Source organism: Anopheles darlingi, chromosome 3 (assembly GCF_943734745.1).
Source record: "Anopheles darlingi chromosome 3, idAnoDarlMG_H_01, whole genome shotgun sequence".
NCBI lineage: Eukaryota > Metazoa > Arthropoda > Insecta > Diptera > Culicidae > Anopheles > Anopheles darlingi.
The window spans coordinates 7083967-7091466 of NC_064875.1; the positions used below are offsets into that span (position 1 = coordinate 7083967).

Here is a 7500-nt window from a genome sequence, read left to right on the forward strand (position 1 = left end):
TACAGGCGTTCGGGTTAAAATCAATCCTGCAGGGTGCCATGTTCTCCCACGCCTCTTGACCGAACACTCCCATCCCGTGTCATCGGTGCTCGAAGCGGTGATGCTGATGGTGACTTTTTGAAGCTTAGCTCAACTGTCCTGATATCCTAACGACGAAGTCCCGAGTCCTATCGAGTGCCAGCGACTCGCCCAAGAAGCGTAGGACAATCTACATCTCCATTTCACCTACCGCGTTGGCCTCTATCTGAGTGACAGCTCCCGGGGCACACCAGGAGAATGCTTCACCATCATCATCCGTGCATCTAGTGGGCAATGTCTAGTGGATATGCAAAAAAAAAACAAGCAAAGCAAACGTAGCATCGTAGCCATAGCAAATGGCTACCACTTAAAGCTTAATAGATGGGGAGAAAAGGTGACACAAAGTCAGATGGGACAGTAGCGCCCGCCCATCACCTTTGACCATTCCAGAGAACCAGACAGAGGGTTGCAGTGTGTACTGTGTTGGCATTAAAAAGTTTTTGTCGCCTGCCGAGGACCCCCCGGAGGGAAGGGCTGCAAATATCATCCACATAGCCATGGCCGTAGGGTGGCGTTGGTGGTCGTACTGGAAATTGAAATTGTCCAGCTTCTCATCTCGTGCAGAGTGTAGGAAGCGAAATTGAGCTACCATGCGCACACCTTGGCAAAGGGCAAAGGGAGTCCGCTACTAATAGAAGCGAGCGAGGACAACGGGACGAGACAATCTAAACTTTTTGAATTATGATCCTCGCTCAGATGGTACTGGTGGTCCTGGCCACCCTATAATTGAGGGCCAATTCTTCCTCCCTCCCTAGAGAGAGAGATGGAAATTTTGAAAAATTGTTTTTTATCGCGTGAAAATGGAAACATTTTGAAAAAGCTTTTGTCATCCTGCATCTTCTTTTTTTCCTTTGATGCCTTGTGCGCCGCAATTTTGCTTCTAAAATTTTTTATATTTGTCTAACAAACTTTGATAAAAAAGCTCCATTTCTGACGTCACATAAACTGGGAATCGGAAAAAGTAAAGCTTGTTCAATATCTCTCTCGGCACAGTGCGTCACTTCCTCCTTTCAAGCAAACCTATCGCGACTCATAACAACCACACAGAAAATTACAGCGTGAATGAAACTACTCTTTCGGTCACTGACTAGCATGATTGATAGATCGAGCGATCGATCGAGTTCGGCGTCATTCGTTACGCCTGGTTGGTCACTGGTTAACCTCTGTACCTTCCAGGTGCACCCCACGGTATACCATGGATGATGGCGCTGCAAATGAACGAAATTGATTGATCGATGCATCGAAGGGAAGCCAATAATTGAATGCCAGGACCTGGAGGAGTGTTATTTTTTACTCCTCTTCATCCTGCGCGCGTATAACTATCCCCAGGCAAAGTGCCTGGTTGATGTAAGTGAATTAAACATTTACTTTTGGCAGGGAGTTATAAAACCATAACCATTTACCTCTTTCAACTCGATCTTTTCTGTTCAAACGCCACTCGATGGGGCGACCTTCAAAAGTTCAATCATATGGCACCTGTAACCGTGCGCTTCAACTACGGAAGAAGCGCATTGGTGCGGTCTGGTGCGCTCTAATGGCTCGTACCAGTGATAGCATTGGCCAAATGGTTAGTCAGTTGGAATCGATTTTGTATGAATTTTTAAACATCCCTTTCGGGCGCGGACAGGAGGCATTCGTTTCAATTACGCATCGACGCAATGCACAGTGGTCGTGTAACATCGCACACACCGGATATTAGCGACAATGTCAACGACCAGCCGGTAACTCTGTGGCGGATGTGATGCGGAGAATTCAGGAGGTTGAGGTTTGATTGGTCAAAAACCAACACCACCGGACTCTGGCTTCCTCGTTTTAAGCATACGTTGAACAGACTTTAATAACCAACCGAGGAAAGGAGAAGCATCGGCCAGTTTGATCCAGAAGGATGTGGCAAGGGTGCGCTAAGCTTCATCAACCTCATTCACTCTACTGCGCGCGGTTTGCGCGGTGCGCACTTTTTCCCCCAGTTCAATGTACGCTGGACAATGTTTGTGCAAGCGGGGATGTTAAGGGAGGTACTACCAACGATGGTTGATGGACGGTGTCATGCGTGTTCGTGCGGCAGCAATTGAAACTGGATGCCCGCAAGGTCACTGAAATGGAAATGGAAATGGAATAATTGAATCGCTAATCAATACACCGCGCAGTGCACAACAGTTGGATGTAACTTTATAATTGCCATACCGGCTAACGCTTGGCTAACGACCGCTAATTCGTTTCGGCCAAGGGGTCTGGGTCGTCGTCCGCCATTCTCACCTCTACCCTAGTAGTGGTGTACTTACCGAGCTCGCTCGAACGCGAATCCTTCCTCAGTTTGCTAAGGCCGTCTGCGCGAACGCGTTAACCATCAACCATTTATCAACCAAAATAGCTATTTAAACGTTATTTTATGTGTGTTCTTGAGCAAACAAACAATTATAATTACAAAGCCAACGAGTTTCACCGCCAGGCTGTTCAGTTTAATTGTTTCGCATATACTAACCGGCCACAACACCTCCGCTGGTGCAGTGCATACGATGCAGCGAAGCGTTTAGGATAGATGGCATGGCATTTAACACCATTGCGTGTACTTCTTTACCACCACGATCATGTGCTTCCGGTGCGCCGTGCATCGATCATCAAGTTTTCGTCGTCCTACAATCCGTGCAATACCTTCGTGCGCATCTTGCGGCATGATTTGCGAAAACAAACATGCTTTGGACAACGATAAATCAACAATGGTCTGCGCGTCGTCACGACAATTTCAAGGCGAGAGGAGGGCCTGCATGTTAGGCCGATTTGTCCCCAAATCGGTGTGCATCCCAAGGATGCAACGATTTTCCCTGTTTATCGACCCTTGACAAAGGTTCGAAACACAAAGGTTTGAAAACCATAATCTCAGCGTATGTTCGTACACACGATCACTGCAACATTGTAGAGATCGTCGCCCTAACGGTTGGAAAGACTTAGGTACCATACCTGCAGCTGTTCGCATCATCAGGTGCATCGCAGACAAATGCAGAGGGGGGGGGGGGGGGGCCTGCATGCAGCACTACAAATCGAAAGCCGGCCTGCCAGTTGATGTGATACAAGCCATACACACTTGTAATAGCATCGTAAGCACGGAGAAGTGGGGTGATGGGGGTTCAGCGAACGTGTTCTTCGTGCCACTCCTCGCAGGCGGGGTAAGGTGTGTCGCTATAGACCCAACCGTTACGACGTTACGGCTCACGCAATTGAATGCGCACATGTCGGCTCGGATGGCATGGAAGGGGTGGGGTGGCATGCGCTCGCGCGGGCGCGTTATGTTTTGTCCGAAAATTTCCATTTCCGAATGGACTCATTGAGGGGAGAGAAGGGAGAGGAAGGTCCGCTTGGCTTGGCTGTGTACGTTCGGGGTGGTCCACCACTAGTGAGGCACTTCAGTTCACCATCAACGCTCGCCAGATCCGGCCGCCAGAGTTTAGTTCGCCGTGTGCGATCCGCGACGATAATCCACGTGTGCGCGCGCAACGGTTTGCCTCCAGGCACTCGCGTCGCGTGTGTTTCGCCCCATTAGACACCGTAGGGCCCTTTATCCCTTTTGGAATATGAATACGCAGTAGTGCAGGGGCTTGGTTTGTGTTCCACGCTCCGATGCAGCAGCAGCAGCAACAGCTTATCGCGAGTGTAACCGAGGCGCTAGAGTGTGTTTTGTGACCGATGGATGGCTCCAAACAGGCGTGCGTTTGTGCATCAGGATGTGAGCCCGCGAAAGTGATCGCGTGTGATCGTGAGGATTGAGGATTTCCTTTTCTAAGTGGAGAAACGAAGCGAAAGCCACACCTGCAACTGCCCAGTGCCAGGTAGTCTGCAACTGGTGATCACGAACCGAACGGTGGCCTGGAATAGTAAACATTTTTTGGAAGGGCCAGAAAAGGCATTAAAGTGCTGGAAAGTGTTGTGAAAAGTGTTTCTATTGTTGCATCGTAAAAAGTCCCAAACGAAAACCTGCACTGAGCGCCCCGTATTAAGCATGTTCTTATGAGGTTCAATAACAAGATTTTCAAGCGCTATTGTCTTATCGTTTCACAGTTAGATTCGCTTTTCTCCCACGCCCTGCGGCAGCTACAAGAGCAAACACATAAATAAGCTTTTCATGAGGTTCTTCCGCAAGCAGCGCTCCGATGGTTCTGGTTGTTCTGAAAGAACATTTTGCTGCTGCTGCTGCTGCTACTGGCTGAAACTTAATTAAAATACACAATTCATCCGATTTACGATTCGTGGGTCTTCTCTCTGGTTTCGTTGTTCCTTGTCTACAAAAGGATAGCACATTCCACGAGAAGCAAAACAGAGGGAGAGAGAGAAAGATATAATGGCTCTTCAAAAAGGACGCCCCGAAGTCCGTTGGTCGTGGTGGTTCCCGAAGGCATATTACAACGCGAAGCCCACGGGTCGCTAATTCTTCTTCTGGCAAAGACAGACAAGTTGAGGGACACTCGAGGGGCACTTTTCTGTGCAGAACCGGTATGCACTCGAATGGCCTTAGGGTGGTCCGATGGCAGAAAAGAGCTTGTTTTGAATTTAGATATTTACAAACAAAATCGGAACCGAGAAGAGTATGGTCAGGACAAGGCATTCCTTTTTGGGACATCCTTTGCACAAGCGATTCAGCATTCAGCATCTATCTCGCACCGAATGGTAATGATAATGGAAAAAGGAACCGCGTAGTGAGATGGTATCGTTGGTTTTTGTGGACAAACAAAGGCCGGACAGTCGTTGCAGCATTTCCCTTAATAGCGAATTCATGATGGAGTACCACTTCTGACCGTTATCAAATTATAACATTCCGTTTGGTAGGAATGCTTCTCCACGATCTGATATCGCTTGATGGTGTTATCGGTCAATTTTCCATCAAATTCCACCTCAGACCGCACGAGGACATTGACCCCACTACGTTGATCGACCGGTGGAGAAAAGCAATCATTGTTCGAATGAATGAAGCCAGAACACACACACTACGGTATGCAGCCCCTCCGGTTATTGGTCCACTGGCCGACCTGGACTACACATTAGCGAATGTTGCTCCGAAAAGGCTGCAGTGGAAAATCAATGGGCTAATTGTATGGCTGTGAGCGATGCGGTGTCCATCACGCATCAACGCACGCGAACATTCGATTGCCGTGAGGTGAGGCGCGCACAATTTTTGTGTTCGATCACCGGCTTTCGAACCACCGATCAGTAACAAGAACCGATTAAGTTTTGCTTAGATCGTATTCTCAAACTGCGAATCCCTTGGAGACGTCTTTCGCCGTGCCGTGATGATCGCGATCACTTAAAGTTTAAAATCTAAATCAGTTTCCACAATCCGCGAGCACGCCAATGTACGCTTAGCGCAATTCGCGCGCTGCTCGAGCGGTGGCGGTGGTACGCATGGCTAGTCACGCAGACAGACACGACGGTGGGTGACCGTTGGAAAAGCCCTTGGTTTCACTTTCCGTTCAAGCGCCCCCAACTGACCGAACGGTGCATTTTACTTTTTCTTCCGCGCAACACCGTCGAGCGCGCGTCATAACATCCGATCACTCGGGCTCCCGCGCGCTTATCGACACGTTCCTCCACGCGTGTTCATGCAATTCGGAAACACTCAAGTGGGGCTGGGTTTTTGGCTGTTTTTTGTTATTGTTGTTATGTTTCAGCCCCCCTTTTGGCATCCGAGACCCTTATTGAATCAGCTGTGCCTATGTAGCTTCCTAGTTGGTGGGAAAAAGGTTAGAAAATTGTGTAGGAGTGGTTCGGTTTCGAGTTAATACGATCATTAAATGATTCGTGACGTTTCATAAAAAAAAACCACATCACCTACGAGTGTAGGATTGCGTTGGCGGTGGCCCTTTACGGGGATTGCTGATCACCGATTTGCGATGCGATGAAGGTATTATGCTGCATATAAACATCAACTCCCCTGTTATCCGTCTTATTTTAATGCATGCTGCCCACACGTACGGCGTCGTTTCGGTTTCGTAACGTCCCTAACCGCGTGTGTTTTTCCACCGGAACACGAAGCAACACGCTGCTGATGATAGCTCGGTTTGTAATGCCTTTCCCTTGGTTATCGCACGAGCAAGAACGCGAACGTAATGATGAATTCTCTCGCATTTCAAGGGATGGACCACGAAAACGTGGTCCTATGATTATGACATGCATGGCTGCGGCTGCTGCTGCTACTGTTACTGCGTGCCATAATGGAAGTTTAATTCTTCCAAACAACTCCATATCGCACTGATTGCGGATGGAACGGAACGTGTGTGGACCGTCCGACACGACCGTTGATTACTGCTACATTAAAGTGCAGGCAAACACTACCACCGGTCGAATAGAATGCCCACTCTCTGAAGGTCGCAAGAACACACAGTTTACGATGATTTCCGCTGGTGAGCGTTAAATTGCTGCCGGTGAAGGCAAACCACAACTACCCAGAAACGTGGCGCCATCTCACACCCGTCTTGTCGTCTTGTCTTTCTGTAGCTAACGTTCACTTTTTTGCCTTCCGGGAGAACGCTAGACGGTACGGAACCAGCCCCAAATCTTCCTCTTCCTCCACCATCATACCAGAAAGTAAATTCGTTACATTCTTTGCTGCTTTGGAATGCTCTCGTCTTTTTCTTATAAAAGTTCACCTCTACCAGCTACTATGGCATAAATCACAATCAATGCAGTGACTCACATCGGTGTTGCTTCGACACAACTGAGTTTGAGTTTAAAATTCAACATGGTTCTTGTGCGCCTACGCCAGAAGGCATGCCCTTGGCGAAACGGGGAACTGGCCTGTCTGGAGAGAGTAGAGAAGCGCAGCGAAGCGTGTGATAAGCAACGGTAGTGACGCCTCATCGTTAACCTTGACCTTGGAATGCTACGGGATATCAGAACCTGTGAGGCGTGAGATCATCGTCAAAAAGATTAAATCGGCGTGCGATGTTGACGAACCGTCAACGTCAACGATCTGTTGACAGCGAAAGCTTAAGAATCGTTACTTAAAATCTGAGAAAGATTTTGGGGGTGTGATTCCCTTCCTCGTATATTTTTTTACCGGCCTGGCCCATAACTTTTCCCTTTGGCCGTCTCGAACGACCAAATTGTGTAGCGTGGTGTTCAGACTCCTGTCCTCCTCCAGGCCTGATCGTTGAACGTAATTTTTGTACAACTTTTATGCAAGCGATTTTCACACTCACTCACCGACCCCGGAGTCTGTGTGTGTATGTTGCATTTAAAGTTAGGCGAGGGCGCGTGCTCGCTAAACTAGACAACAATTCGCGCGCTGTTCTTGCGCCACCAACCGCTCTTGGTTCTCTGTCATGTCCATAAGCCTTTCGGTCGTGAAGCAGCACTTAATCCCCGCACGAAGGATTCGTGCTTTCGTGGCAATCTTCGAGCGAAGCACCGAAAGTTAATCCGCATAAGCATAAG

General features: G+C 48.5%; 1 protein-coding gene across 10 annotated transcripts in view; it reads left to right on the forward strand.

Annotated features, from left to right (window-relative positions):
* Nucleotides 1–7500, forward strand: part of LOC125953942 (protein phosphatase 1 regulatory subunit 12B-like) — a 75200-nt gene that overhangs the window by 62443 nt on the left and 5257 nt on the right. The gene's annotated exons all lie outside the window — the stretch shown is intronic.